Genomic DNA, 16,221 nt, shown 5'->3' with positions numbered 1-16,221 from the left:
AACAGCAAAAGGGCATCTGTGGATTGTGGGCGTGAGATGCCCTCTCCCACCCTTCCTAGTGAGCAGCGTCAGGTCCCTGTCACCTCAAGGTCCCCCAGGCTGCGTGACCATGGAGAAGGCTGAGCCCTCCCGTGTGGGGCTGAGCAACAGCTCCCCGCTCTCTGGGCTGGGGTTGCAGCCCCCCCTGCTCCCCTTTGGGTTGGGAACTGTCTGACGGTCTCCGTGACTCCTTCCATATGTTTGGCTCAGCTGATCTCGAATGACAACATATAGCAGAATTAAAACCAAGCCAGATCACCCAATTTCAGGCACAGCATGATGGTGAGACCTAGTCCCACTCCTGTATCCCTTGGTACCTTCCCTCAGCTGCCTCATCTAGAGGTCTCTGATGAACATTGCTTTGATGCTACTGATGCTGGGGAGCACGACGGTGGTCCTGGGAGACCTCGTACCTGGAGGAAGCTGCTGATGACAAGGAAGCAGGCATGAGTACACTCTTGCTGCTGGAGCAGCAATCTGCTCATTTGGGCTTTTCCAGGCAGCTCCAGGTGGGAAAACTTTTAACATGAGCTCTCAGCTCTCTACGTTGGCATGGTGCTGTGCAGGCAGAATCTTACCTGTGTCCCTCTCAATGTGGTGAGGGACACCTGTGGGGAGATGCCCAGAGCCCCTCTCCGGAGGGCAGCATTAGGGGGGGCTTTGCTCATGGGGGTGAGGGTGGGGTGTGCTTTAGAGGGTGGAGGAGAAAATATCTCAGCTTATGTGGGCTGTTGTGCTGCTGCCCTCACAGGTGGCACCCACTCAAGCGGAGTTTGGAAAAACCCCACTTCAGCTTAGTTTAGCTCAGGTTTTTTTAACCCTGTTGGGGTGAGCTGCTGTGAGAAATCGTCCCACATATGATCAAGCTTGCATTGGCGGAGGCAGGAATAGTTCCCAAATGGTTCCTTGCCTAAGGACCGTCTAGAGGGACCCGAATGTGCTGTCTTACGGGAAGGATGAAGCCTCTGGGAGGTGGTCTGGGCAGATACAAGCCTGTCCTCGGGAGCCCAGCTGCACACTAGTTTCAGCTGCATCATCAAAGTGAGTCATTCAATAAAAACAATTAGCTGAAGAAATATCACTAGACAGCAATAATTACCCAAACGTCCTACCATTGACCATTTAGATGACTAAATCCACACAATCAATTGTGTTAGTGAATGCTAATTCTAATCTAATAACCTTCTGATTTATTTGATTATATATAAAGAAATCACCTGCAGTGTTGTGACAGGATGGGGTTGCGGAGTAGCTGGGTGCTTGGGCACCTGCCTGCCCTGTGGCCTCTGTGCACGGGTTGTCCCCGGGTTGCCAACAGCACAGGCAGTGTCCACCAGTCAGGCTGGGGAGCAGAAGAGTGGTGAGATGATGCCTATGGGCCCTTCTACTGGGCAGGCGGCAGCTTTCATGGGCTTCAGAGGGACTTGTGCCCACACAGAAATGTAGTATGGCCTCTTGGGAGAGGCTACATTCTCCTTTCTGCCTCCTTGCCTGAAGGGTCTCATGGGGGGTTGAATCTCCTAAACTGGACAACTGGGCAAAATCACACAAACACCAGAAATCCACATCATCTGCCTGAGAATAAAAGGGTATGGAGGGAACCCATGCTTAAAAATGGCGATTACAGTTTCAGCCAACAACAAATCACACTCTGTAACTCATGTTGGAAACGGACCCTCTGGTGCAGGCTTTTACTCTCTCCTCGTGTCCTCATCACTGTGGTACCTAGGCTCTGGAGGCACACATGTCTTCTCTGAAGGGCTTCATGATCTGGATGGACAGTGATTCGTGGTCCATTTTATAATGTATGGATGTTGTTTTGTTGCGTCCGGACATTGGCATCATGCTTGCCACTGCAGTACCTGGATATCTAGAAATGGTGGTCGTTATAGATGCAGTGGGGTTCGGCTTGGTGCTGGAATTGCCCTCACTCGTCCCACAAAGGTGCAGTGAGCTCCTCCATCTATCCACAGACCTGCTCTTCTTAGCTAATATCTGTGGGTGCTTGGTAGAGATGAATTCAGGAAATCCTGTTTTTATCAGTATTTCAATAAAGGAAACAGCAAAGGTACCAAGGAGGCAGCCTGCCCTGAAAACTGATGTCTGCCATGGTACTTTCACAGCTCTGTACAAATCGTTATGTGTAGGTCTCCTCGTGCTCTGCAGGAAGGAGCGAGCGCATCTGGCGTAGGGGCTGGTGACGCACTTTCGTAACACGGGGTGCCAGGGATGGCGAAAACCCGGCGCCTCTGCCGTAAGCGGCTGTCAGGCTGCGCTCATGCCACTTACGCCGATGCCCCATCCGTTGAACCACGTTGTTCCCCTGGGGTGAAAAACAGCAGAGGCATCAACAATATTTCTCCCGCTGCCCGCTCTCTGTTCTCGCTATGACGTTGCAGGGTTTTCTAAATGGGGCTAATACGCAGTGAATCACCCCAGCGTGCCGCAGCTGGACCGGCTCGGTCCCGCTTGCACTCGGCATCCGCAGCAGGAGCTGCCCCAGGGAGATGGGAACGTTTGCCATCAGCTGAGGGAGCCTGGCCGTGCTGTTGGTAGCACATGGGGGCAGCAGGAGCAGCCTTGTCCCACAAGGGCAGGGCTTCTCTGCCTGTCTGCTAGTATTAACATTCATTTGCTCTCTGAGGCAGGCTGGGTTTATTTATTATTTTTTTTAGGTCATTCTGTGTAACATAATCATATTGGAGTGGAATTCTTCTGCCTAATCAAATGAAACTTCATGCAGTTAGTTTGTCGTTAGCATTTACTAACGAATGTGATTGTGAGGATTTAGTTTCTCACATGGTTAATAGGATGGCATTTAGATAATTACAGCTGTCTAGCGTCTTTCCACTGCTAATTGCTTTTACTGCCTGGTTCATTTCCAGACCAGCAAGTGAAACTCTGGCACACAGTTGTGCAGGCAAACTGCAGTTGCGGGTTGCTGTATCCCTGATACGATGCTTTGTGGGTGTGAAGCCAGTTCCCAGCTCCAACCTAAGTTTCAGATGAACTCCAGAAAATCACAGCCTTGCTGTGACCCAGCTTTCCCACTTGGCTATGCCATGCCAAGTCACGTAGTCCAGCACTCTCGCTCTGACACTGGTCAACTGACGACACCTAAGGAAGAAAAAACATGTAATGGTCCTGCTCCTGGACTGCGCATCCAGCTTTCAGAGCTTTAGGAGCTTCCCATCCACCTGTGTTTAGCAGCTACTTGTGGATTCAGCTGCAGTGAATTTATCTAATCCCTTGGTGGGCGTCTCCACGTCTTTGATCTCCACAATATCCTGTGACGATGACATTTAATTATACATGCGCTGGAAAGAAAACTTCACCAAAACTTCCTGCTGTTTGTTTTAAAACTACTAGGTGGTATTTTAATTGACCAAAGGGAATACTTCTGTTAAGTGAAACAGGGAATGAGATTTGTTCTTCACCTTTCTAGGCCACCTGTGATGTGACTGAGCTGTCACCACCCTCTGCTGTCTCCTTTCCAAGCTTCAGCCAGTCCTGCTTCTAATCTGGTTAGGTTTTTTTCTCATATGGGAGCCTTTCCATACCTGGTCACTGTTTACAGAACCTATTTTTTTCTGGCTATCTCTATGATACAGGGTGCAAACCGTATTTAAGAAGCATTTATAGGAAGGCAAAATGATGTTTTCTGCTTTTTTTTCTCTATATATTCCTATTAATTCTGATAATTCTTGCTGCTGTTTTGCCCACCATGGAGCCCTGATCTCAGGCTCTGAGATTCGTTTCCTAGTAAAAACAGTTCATTTGAAGCCTGTGACATTTATAAATAGATTTTTTTCCCCTGAGGCGCTGTGTAGTGCATTTGTTGAAGTGGAATTTAATGTAAAACTTGACTTCTTATTGCTCTGCTACATCACATTACGAAATATTTCTGCACTTCTTTTCAGCTGTAGTTTAATATTTTCTAAATAATTCTGCATCAGCTGCAGCCTTTGCTACTTTGCTCTTCGCTCCCTTTACCAGGTCATTTATGGATATGGTAAAAAACTGGGCATTATTTTCTTTAAAGACAAAATCTGAGGGAGGAAACGTCTATTATACAAGCCAAGTGTAGCATGTTACAATGATGATGATAATTCTCATAAACTTTTGCGTCATTGTCCTGTCCTTTGATAGCTATCTTGTTGGTAACAAACAATTCAGTAGCTGTTTGGAATAGTACTGTCTTTTTAGGAGCTAAATGGGTCAAGGGTTTCCCGCCAGCAGGGGAGATTCCTGTACTGCTAAGATGAAGAGCACCAGGAGGAAGCTGTTTCTGGCTAACAATTAAATTTTAATTAAGAACTGTGCCCAGTAGTCTGAGAGAGAGGAGCACCCGTGTACCCTCAGAAGCTTTAGCATCCCTCCTGGCAGTTGCTCCTCGGTAGTATTAGGACTTTATTTAATTTTAATTTTAATTTTAATTTTAATTTTAATTTTAATTTTAATTTTAATTTTAATTTTAATTTTAAAAAAGACGTCTTCTTTCTTCTTCTTCTTCTTCTTCTTCTTCTTCTCATCATCGTCATTATTACTACTACTACTACTACATTTCATCATTATTTCCCCCTCGTCCTTTCCCCTTTGCTCCTATGGCAAGGTCGGTGCGGTCCCTCCCCTCCGTCCCTCTCCCACCGCAGTGCCGGTGCGGGAGGATGAGGAAGGGGATGGGGAAGGGGAAGGGACAGGGACAGGAAGGCTGCTCCGAGTCCCGCCACCGGCGGTGTTCCCGCGGCTGTCGGCCGTCCCCTCCCGGCGCCCCCGGGCCGCTGCCGAGGGTGGTGCTGTGTTTCCCTCTAGTGGTGCCTGAGCCCTGCAGGAAAACGAAGCGTCCCCACCAAGGGGACACATTCCCGCTGCTTTGCGGGAACGTATGGCTGGGTTTCCGAGCTCGCAAAACTCCTCTTTCCTTCGGTTGACCGATCCACGGAGATGGCAGCATGTCTCCGGGCCATAGCAAAAACGTAGCCGTGTTGCCTTCATGAGGCTCCCAAGGTTTGCCTTTATGAAGTACAACTACCTGTAAGGAGGTTGTAGCGAGGTGGGGGTCAGTCTCTTCTCCCAAGTAACAGGCGATAGGGCAAGAGGGAACGGCCTCAAGTTGTGCCAGGGGAGGTTTAGACCGGATATTTGGAAAAAATTTTACAGTGAAAAGGTTATTAAGCATTGGAAGAGGCTGCCCAGGGAAGTGGTTGAGGCACCATCCCTGGAGGTATTTAAAAGACGGGTAGACGTAGTGCTTAGAGATATGGTTTAGTGACAGTTTTTGTCAGTGTTATGTTGATGGTTGGACTAGATGATCTGAAAGGTCCCTTCCAACCTTGGCAATTCTATGATTCTATTATTCTATACGCTTTGCTCTCCTTGTGCACCTGAAGTCATTATTTGTTGTTGCGTTCTGGTTCGATAACAGCACTGTTTGGTGCAGCCCAAGTCCACCAGCATCTGGCCCAGCATTCGTGGCACAGCTGAAAAGCCTGTTTCCAGGAATCCGCATTTGGATGAGTTGGGATGCTGAAGCATCATGGTTGTTCCCGGTCGCCTGTTACATCTCTGGGGAAGTCCACGTCAGGCTATGTGACTCTCGCTGATTTGCTGTTATCTAATACTACAAGCAACAGGCAGAAACTGAGGAGCTTTGGTAAAAATAAGCATACTTTAAATCTCCAGGGAACAAAGCATTAAACATAGTGGAACTGAGGTAAAATACATTGTACGGACAAGAAACTCTGCACAAATAACAACAAAAGATGTTCTCTAGCCACTCCATAAACCTTCCAGTGAGCTCCTGCTCCACAGCTAGTTGCAGGGCCTTCAAGCCTTCTAGAGATGCTTAAAGCAATTTTCACACCCTTTAAAAAAATATCCTACATCTCAAGGCAGTTGGAAGTGGACAGCTAAATCCTCTACCTCCTCTCAGATCTGATGTAAATGCCGTCAACGAGTGTATTGCAGAGATCCTTAATGGCTCGGTGCAGGACGGAGCATGATGGCTTGAGCCCAAAGGCGGGGGAGCCCCGCCTGCAGGGTGTCCTGCCCAAGGATGGGGAGCCAGATGTCCCACCTTCCTGAGCAATTTGGAGTCACTCTGGGCACGCATCATCACATGCCTGCTCCTCACGGCCTATTGACAATGAATGCTAGAAGGCCTGATGCAAGTGTTTGTAACCTGGCCTGTGCACCATTAACCAAGTCAAAGACTTGGGAGGAGCAAGGTGCAGGACCTGCCGGCCCCAGCCTCTGGCTCTGCTTGCATCAAATTGTTGCCTCGTGCCGTTGTGTTGCTGTGTTTCAGAGTAAACCTCTCTCCCCTTGCTCAGTGTCTTCTGACACAAGCAAGACTGTGGGCAGGGCAGAGGTTGAGGGAATTCCATCTGTTGCTGATCCACATTTGACCATCTTGGGACCCACCTGCTGGCAATGTCACGTAGATTCTCCAGGACTGCCCTTGTCCTCGCTTCCTCTGTGTACTTTCCTGCTAACCTGCCATCTCCCTCTCTCGCGGTCCCTTCAGCAGCACTGAACAGACGCCGTTGATGGCCTGCACTCTTCTCGTCGGTGTCTTGGTGCAGCTCCAGCTCCCCAACCCACAAGCTGCTGACTTGCAGATCCTCTTTTTGATTTTTGTAAGTATGTGCCATCATGAAAATGGCGTTTTGCAAAAATTGTCAAAAGCTCTCCCTGGCAAAGCTCCCTAAGCATAGAGCATCCTTCTTCATATCTGGTTTTCCTCTTCCCCTTGAGAAAGACCTCAGACTTGGGGATGGTATGTGGCATACGTCATCGATTTGAGCAGATGAATATGTGAAAAGATTACGTGGGTCTCCTGATGAGAAAAGGAAACATTGTTTTGTTCCTCGACATCTGGTAGGGGAAGTAGGTGGTTTTTCTGATTATTGCTCTTAAAATTAAAAAGCTATTATGGGTACTTTAAAATGTTATTAGTGTGTTGAAGTAGTAATGTTAATAGTTAAAATAAATAATAATGGTTAATTCGTGTCCATTAATGTTATATCTTTTAAATATTATTGTTATTATATTAAGTCTTGTAGGAACAGCTTTAAATGTTCTTAATTAGCTTTTACTTAGGCAAAGCACCAGCACTGGGACGGGCAGAGCAATGACTGGCGGACGTGCAGCCAGCTCTCGGAGGGATGCAATCACGGGACTCGGGCACAACTTCGTTTCAAAGCTGTGACGATGACAACTGCCTCTCAGCGTCTCTCTGACCTCAGCCTGAGGTCTATGAATGCCACAACTCCATGTGGCAAAGGACTTGAGCTGCTGAGACGCTGATGCTTTAGCGTCCATACAGACCCAAGGTCCTCCAGGATCCTCAACCCCTTACCCTGCAGAGCCCTGCTGGAGTGGGGTTGGTACACGGGGGGCAGCTGGGGCTTTCTATGGAAACAGCCTCTGCTCTCTTTTTTCACCAGGTCAGTGGATAAGACACGGGTGACCTGGGCTGCATCCCTTCCTCCCGCTGTGTCTTGGGAGCGCCCAGGCCAGTGGGTCTCCCATGCCTCACGTTTGGCACAGTGCTGCTTCGTGTAGACTCTTCAAAATTTCTTCTGTTGCGGAAAAAGGAGCAGCTGGGAAAAACATGTATGCAGAAGAGGTGGTGTGAGTCCCTGCTCGTGGCTAGCCAGTGGCTATTTCATGGGAAAGACAAGATCTTGCTGGAGCATAGCCCAAAGCCCTGGACACCCCTCTCCCCAGGTGAGCACTCCCTTTCCTCCACTGTCTTTGACAATCTCCTGAGGATGCTGAATGTTTACAAGAGGTCAAAAGCGAATGGATGGAAAAGTCAATCTATTAAATCTGTTAAACACAAAGACACTGCTCAGGAGTTGCCTGAGCTGAAGACTGCTGGCTGTTAAGAGGATATTCAGAGGAAATATCACTTTATGCTCTCCTGTTCCTATATTTTTCCCCAAGCACCCGCTTTTGGCCACTGTAGGAGTCAAAATGCTAGGCTAGACGGGCTTTCAGCAAGCAAACAGAATATTTTTATAAAAATATATTTATAAAATATAAAATAAAATTAGAAAATATGAAGTAAATGCAAAACAAAATGATAAATGATAAAATATAAAATATATTTATACTTATAAAGCTACACGGGTGTTTGTAGCTACCTTCTTGGTAGCGTGTTGCAAAATCCCAAGATTTTTGTGAATGAGTCTTTGGCAGTGACTCTAGTTGTATCGGGAAGCAAAAACTAACCAGATAACAAAGTAATGAAAATGAGACTAACGGAGTTAAGGCTTCAAAGTTAAGGACTTAGAGGGAAGAAAATGTCAAAAGAAGGGGGCTTGTAATTTTAGGATTGTAACTTGTTGAAAATTCCCAATTGGATGCCCTCTTGCGTGTACTAGGAATTAGACTTTCTTTACACAGTGGTACTCTGTTTTCAACAAAGGGTCCCTCCCTTGTTCTGATGACAGAGAGGAGGGTGCCTGGAGTCGAATGAGGAGCACAGGGTGGAGGAGAGGGTAGCCTGCAGAGTCCTACCTCCTCCTCCTCCCCGCAGGAGCTCATGGGCAGGGAGGGGAGCTGCTGGTGACCACCAAGGATGGCTGCCAAGTGCCAGAAGACCCTGTCCCTGAGAGCATGCCGGTGCGATGCTGGGTATCTCGAGTGAAGCCGTATTTTTCAACAGATGACATAGACAGCTCCCGTTTCTGGGTGCTAACTGAGGGCACCTGGTGCTTAGTTGTAGAAATGTTTGTCCCCACCACACCTCAGGTCAGCTAAAGCTGTGCGTGGCTGTCAGCTCCACTGATGATCTAGCAAAATTTCTACTTCAGGGCCCGATTCTAAATAGTTTTTTCACAGGGAAGAGGATCAACTCCCAGTACATGGGAGTGCATTCTTGAAGGATGTATCTTTGTTTATAGCAGTGTCCATGCAGTCATTTACAGTTAGGTGCTTTAATACATAACATGAGCAAGTGTTTTAATGGCAACAGTACTGATAGCCAGAATGTTATCTAAAGCTTTACGTGTAAGCACATGTAAAGGGCATTTTTGCAAAATTGGATGTTTTGGTATAATCATTCTTCCGTTGTGATCAGATATATGCATACAGGTATCTTGTCATGTTGACAGCATGATAAATCTGAGCAGAGAGCAACTGCTCCAAAGACGGTGTGTCCTCTGACAGATGAGCACTATTTGAGGTGTCTAATGCTGCAAAGTTAAGCAGTGATGGGTAGCCCCTCTGCCCAGCACCTCCCCAGCCTGCCGGGCAGATGTCCTGGCAGCCTTTGGCACCTGGAAGTGGACTCTGCTCCCTTAACGCCCAGATTTTCATGAGCCAACAAAGGTTCTTTGGTCCTGTCATCTCTCATACTATTTTCAGTTCCTTGTTTGAGTCTGGTAACACGTCCACTTGCCTTGATAGCTGCCTTCCTGCCTCAAATGTAACGTTTTGTTGTTGTCTTTCAGGGTCACATTTGTCAGCCTTCCCCATCTCCCTCTCTTCTGCCTGGGGAGTCCTCCCTCAGTGGGTGGCACTGCTGGTCTTTGGGGTGACATTGGAGTTGAGGGGTGGCTTACAAATGAGAAATGTCACTCGTGCCTGTACAGTCTTCTTGGTCTGCAGTAAAACTAAGGGGAGTTTCCTTTGGGACACCCATGATGTGGAACAAAACATGGAGATTAAAGGTGGGTTCGTCATGCCTAGACTGAGTTGTCTGTGGTTCCAACTGGGCTGCAGATAGACCAAAAAGGCTGTCCAGAAGGTCTGGTTTAGGCTGTGGTGAGTTGCCCCGCAAGATGTCCGCCCGCCTCTCCACTGAGCGTGGAAGGCGTTTAACCAACTGATTTAGATTACACACCTATTTTTTAAGTGGCTAACATTTAGTGACACGAGGAGGAACATCTTGACCTTATGTTCCCAGAATTGGTTATTATCACATGAAAGGTGCTTTTTTATTAAAAAAAAAACCCAAACAACAAAACCCTAACCATTTTCATAATCTGTTACAGGACGACCGAGCTAAGAAAAAGATCAAAGGAAAATAATGTATTTTTCTAATATGTTGACGTAGTTGTCCCTTGCCAGAAAAAAGAAACAGTCACCATGAAAAAACACACCTGCAACTTGACCTGAAAATTGCCTCCCAACAGTTAATGAAGATACCGCTTCCCTCTGTGCTGAGGTTAAAATGTAATTAAGGTTATGTTGCTTTGGAAAAGTTCATTGATGATGTGGTGGGTAGAGGGAGGCAAGACTGCGGAGATGAAACGTGCTGGAAATTAGCATGAGGTTTTAGGCACTCGCAGCAATCTTTCGCGTGTCCTGGCAGTTTGTCATGAGAGCGTCTATCGAAGGAGGTGATGCTTTGACTGTGATACACAGTGTGAAAACAGGCGATAAACAGGAAGGCTGGTGCAATGGGGAATTTTCTAGAGTACTGGGTCTAAACCCAATGTAAGCAGATTATTAGGAAGGGGGGAAGTATGTGTAAATAGCTATTGGCATCGTTTGTCTGTGTTTATCTGCATGAGAAAACTTCCCCTAGGAGTGAAAAGAGAAATTTCTGAAAAAAAAAACTTATAAAAGATTTTCTGCTCAGATTTTGTTCCTTCCCAACACGTCTGGAGGTTACAGCGGACACTGCACCAGAGAGAGTGAAGTTTTTTACCCTTCATTTTTATTGTCCGTTTTTATAATTAAAATAACTGGAAACTGTCATTTAGCAGCAATTTTAAAATAACAAGAACAAAACTTGCACAAAGTCCCCAAACAAAACAAAAAACCCTATAGGTGTTGACACATCCTATCATCAGGTTTAAAAGGTAAGTACAAGAAAAACGATTGTTATCAGGTGTGAATTAACATATAGTGAGTTTGCTCGCAACTGAAGAAGGTGACAGATATAACACATGCATTAATAAAACTCCAAATGAAAGGTATGGCCATCATTAGGGATGGTACTTGGAGAAATGCTATTGATTCCAGAAATTGAATTTAATTTGATGGCTTTTACTGTAATTAACGCAATGGTTTGTACCAGCATAGATCTCTTAACGTTATTATCTAAGGTGACAAATTATGAAATTAAATGTTCATTTAAGATGTAATTCAAATTTTATAAAGGTTTTCTTGAGTCAATGGGTCTCAGTTAATTTCCTTAGAGCTAACAGACCTGATTTTTTTTTATCCTGCCAGTTTTCTGCCAATGAAAGTACTCCTGATTTACATCAATGCTGCAATGAAGGCAACATATACAAAGGGAACGTTCACGGGTTCTGATGAGTTCTTGACAACCCCTATTGCATATACTTTGCAAGCTTGAAAGGTATTTTCTTTGTAGCGTTAGATTTTAATGGTACTGAGCGTAACGTGCACATATAATAACAATAATTCACTTTCCTTGTGTTTGCCCATTTACCTTGTCATGTATCTGTTAGAGGCAGGGTCTGGTTCTCTTCTCTTTTACACCTGTTTTACCCGAGGGCTGTTTATTTTGATGGAGTTACTCCTGATTTAGACCTGTGTGTATGAATCTGTTATCTGAGAGAGGTAAATTAATGCTTTTAATCAAGCCCACTCTTCTGCCTACCCATCAACATCAAAGCCGAGACATGCTATTAGTTATTGAGAAAGGAAGCACAGTGTGAGTAAGCAGCCCTCAGCTATCTCTGCCTCCCCATTACCAGAATTTTAGCACTATTACCTCAAAACCGTGAATACTTTTATCCTCACAGTCACTTGGAAAGGCTATATATCCTGATTTTACAGACCAAAGCCACGGAAGGATGCAGAATTTAGGCAGAAATTAGGTGCCTCTGAATCCAAATCTAATCCTCAAGACCACTTTGCGCAGCTGCTACCCAAAGTCTCCCTACTTTGAAGGTGCCTCTGTTGTGGACATTAAAGTCCCACACAGCTGAAGATTTCTTTCTGGCCAAACCTTGAAGGACCTCGGTCTTGTCAGGACATAGCAGCTGCCTGTCTAAGCTTTCCCCTATCAGAGCCTGTGGCCTCAGCAGGACTCTCCCCACCGGAGGGTGAATCTGCCACCACATACTTGGAGTACACTGAAATCCTCAAGCCAGATTTCACATTTAACTCCGGTGGAATCACTTTCCTTTTTTTTTTTTTTCCTTTCCTTTTCCCAGATACAAAGAGCTCTGGCAGCCTTATCACTGGTCTTCTATCTGGTAGTTGAATGAACGATCAGTCATGCAGGATGTAGGTGAGATCGCAGCAGGGTCTCCGTTTGGGAGGATTCAGATCTGTCTGTGCATGCTTCCAGTACTGCCCAAGCTAATGGCTAAAAAGTGGGATTTCCCAGTTTGCTGAGATCCACTAATCTCATTGAGGCCTGGTGAAGAAGCGCTGCACCATCTCTGTCTCTGCGTGCCCATGCCATCATCTCAGATGGAACCAGGCCATTGTGCCAAACTTTTTTCCTCAGAGGTGAGTAAGAAATACGGGATTTTGTGCTATGTTCCTTGTGGTCTGGGAAAAATATTCCCGTAGACAGCCCTGGTATAAGGTACTGTATAGAACAACTGTTGTATGAAGAAGTATGAGCCATTCTTGGAGCAGGAACTGGAACAGATGTCTAGATTTTCCTCTGGTCATCTTAGCCACCAAGCAACAAAGTTGATGTCCCTCTTCCCCCCTTCTCCATGAGTATTTAAAAAATTCAAGAACAGTGACCTAATTTCTATAGAAAGAGTGGCGACAGCCCCAATACAGTTAACTCTGTCACCAGATGTTGAGGGAAACTCTTAGAAAGGGGAAGGGTGGACTCTCCTTGGACAGATGAAAGCACTGACTCTGGTTTCCTACGTCTTCAGTGAATGTGCTGAACTGTTGCATGAGGGTGTAAAACATGGCATAATACATTACAGAAACACATAATCCCTTCTTCGGTTTTCCAAACATATAGAATGGTTTAGTTTGGAAGGGACTTTAAAGATCATCCAGTTCCAACCCCCTCTATCATGGGCAGGTACACCTTCCACTAGACCAGATTGCTCAAAGCCCCATCCAGCCTGGTCTTCACACATGGAATCACAGAATCACAAAATGGTTCGCGTTGGAAGGGACCTTAAAGATCACCTTGTTCCAACCCCCCCTGCCATGGGCAGGGACACCTCCCACTAGACCAGGCTGCTCAAAGCCTCATCCAGCCTGGCCTTGAACGCTTCCAGGGATGGGGCATTTACAACTTCCCTGGGCAACCTGTTCCAGTGCCTTACCACCCTCACAGTAAAGAATTTCTTCCTGATATCCAATCTAAATCTACCCTCTACTAGTTCGAAGACATTACCCCTCGTCCTATTACTACATGCCCTTGTAAGAAGTCCCTCTCCAGCGTTCTTGCAGGCCCCCTTCAGATACTGGAAGGCCTCTATGATGTCTCCCTGGAGCCTTCTCTTCCACAGGCTGAACAACCCCAACTCTCTCAGCCTGTCTTCATAGGAGAGGTGCTCCAGCCCTCTGATCATCTTCATAACTACCGTGCCTACCTTAAGAAGAGGGTGCAGGTCTCTGAATCCTGAGTGAGAGGAGGCACCAAGGTGCAATGCTGAGCCGGAGGTCCCACGTCCTCAAGAAAGTTGGAAATTGAGAGTTAGTGGCCTTACCATTGCCCGTTGCCTGCCTTCCCGTGTTCCCCTGCGGCTCTCTGTGATGGCAGCTGTGAGCCTGGCCGCCAAGCGTCCCGGCCTCCCCAGGAGATGCTGGGCGCCGGGGCGAGGGCTGTGCTCCCTGCCAGGGGAACGGGGCACCCGCGGGCGAGGGGACGTGGGCGTGGCCAGTGGGCGCGGCCAGTGGGCGTGGCGGCAGCCCGGGCCGCGCCCGGCGGAGCTGTCCCCGCCCCGCGGTGCTGAAACGCCGCGGTGGCATCTGATCGCGGCCCGGCCCCTGCCCTCGTCACTGCCGCTCCCCAGCGGAGAGCAGTAAGTAATCGGGACGTAGAGAGCAAGGGCCGATTAATTTATATTTTTTTTTAAAATACAGGGTCCCACGTGTAGGCTGCAGTCCCTCTTTATTTGCCGGCTGTAATTTGTAATTGCTTTGCTATTTATCCACGGAGCATCTTCCCCCATATTGAGGGTAACGGCATGAGGAGGCCTCGTGAAGCATACTAATTACTTAAACCCAGAACTTTAAATTTCAGGTCTTAAAGGCAAACGGAGGAATTAATTAAAAAAGGAGATTCGAGCCAGGGTAGGTGGTTAAATGCACTGAGACAATATACATGCTAGGCTGCTGCCCTGAACAATATTCCTTACCAATGGCAACGGCAGAAAAGAAAACGGGGGAATAAGTTGATAAGCAGTTCAGCCGTAGAATAATTTTAAGGAGGCAGTTAGAAAAGTGCAGGCTTATCAAAATAAACATCATACTCCAAAACTGTTGTAATGTCAATTGATGAAAAATTAATAATAGTTACTCCCATAAAAAAAACAATTCTTTAAGCTTAAAACCAAAAGGTTTTACTTCTGCACATGTAATTTGTCAGAGGAGAGAAGTAATGAGTAAAATTATAAATAATAAAGATAATAACAAGTTAATATTAAAGCCTTTAAATACATCTTCGTTAATCTCATAATGACTAACATAAACATTCAGAAAGTAGTTAAGAGAGATTTTTTTAAAAACAAAGGGCTAAGAAATACAATCCTACTGTACCTCAGTAATTGTTAAAGGAAGGACCCATTATCTTAATTATGTTTCTGGAGCAAACATTATTTCAATGTGATAAAAGATGACATGACACTGAAGGTAAAGCTACAGCAGATGTTACATGAGTAACAAGCCAATATGCCCACATTCTGGTAATTTCTCCCCCCCTAGACATGTTCTCATTAATCTGTGATTAATAGGATTTGAGTATAGTAAATGATGTTGATCTATTGTCTGTCTTTGTCCCACACCATAGAGAGAGCAATTTGTCAGCTCAGCTTTTGTGTGACTATTTAATAGCAAAGAGGGGGAGAGAAAAGACGCTAATCTTCTAATTGGCATCCATAGAGAAAGGTCTAAGAACACTGCCTGCCTCGGAATAGCTTGTGTGCAATTCCTATGGCTGCGAGGCTGGGGCGGACGGACAGTTGTACAGCCCCAGGTGCCCATGGAAAAGGAACTGTATGTATCTGTCACACAATCACCCGCCATCCAAAGGGAGACCGGAGAGCAAGGCATGCCGCAGAACAAGGTGCAATTGCTAACTCTTACAAGTCTGTTATGTTTCAGCCTGTTACATGTCAAGGGAGTACTTCTTGACTGGTGTGACTTTTATAAAGACAGAAAGCTTCTTCCTTCCCAGAGCAGAAAGAAGAACGAGGCCGGGGAAGAAAGGGGGACAGTGGTGGGGACCAGAACAGTCCTCTCACTGGGAAAATCAGAATCAATGGAGGGAACATGAAGTGCCCGAACGCATTTCCAGAGATGTCAGGTGAACAATGGCTTCGTGCTAAGATGGTGCCACTTATAATTTAACAGTCTTCCTTAGGTGCTAAGGTTACCCAATAAAATGATTGTGTCTTCCGTAGGACAAAATACAAATAATTTCACAATTAAGTCACTAGTCCCAATTCAGCAAAGCATGCGAGCTGCTGCTTAAAACTAGGCATGAGGACAAGTGCTTTGCCTTTCCCCCATCCCTGGGTGTCTATTTGGTGTCCTCCAAAAGGTCAGAATCAAGATTTCTTTTTTGGGTGCAGATGAGGAACGGACCACTCTGGTACACCTACATCTCAGCAAAATGCAGGTTTGTTCCATGTGATGATTTCTTGAGTGGGGAACATGGCTGAAGAGTTCTTCATTCAGTTTAACCACCTGAGCCATTCTGACAATAAAACTATTAAAGTCAATGCAGTAACTCCATAAAAGTATTATTTTTTTGAGGGCCTATGCGAGTTTTTTTACTGTTCCAATTTAGGGCACATTTCTGTAAGTAGTTTTATCAATCCAACAGGTGGAACCAGTAAATTGCATCAAAGAAGGGTGGGACTATCTTAAACCAGCTTTGTCACTTGGAAATTGTGCTGTGGACCTGACCATGTTGTTTCCACCTATGTAAGTCTTCAGTGGAAAATCTTTACTGCCTCTGGTTTAATGCATGTGAGCAGGATTTAACGGAAACTGATGAAGGATAAAGACTGGATAGAGAGATGTTTCCCTGCTGCTTGGTGATGT

This window comes from Chroicocephalus ridibundus, chromosome 4, assembly GCF_963924245.1.
Source record: "Chroicocephalus ridibundus chromosome 4, bChrRid1.1, whole genome shotgun sequence".
Taxonomy (NCBI): domain Eukaryota; kingdom Metazoa; phylum Chordata; class Aves; order Charadriiformes; family Laridae; genus Chroicocephalus; species Chroicocephalus ridibundus.
This window is presented reverse-complemented; position numbering follows the sequence as displayed.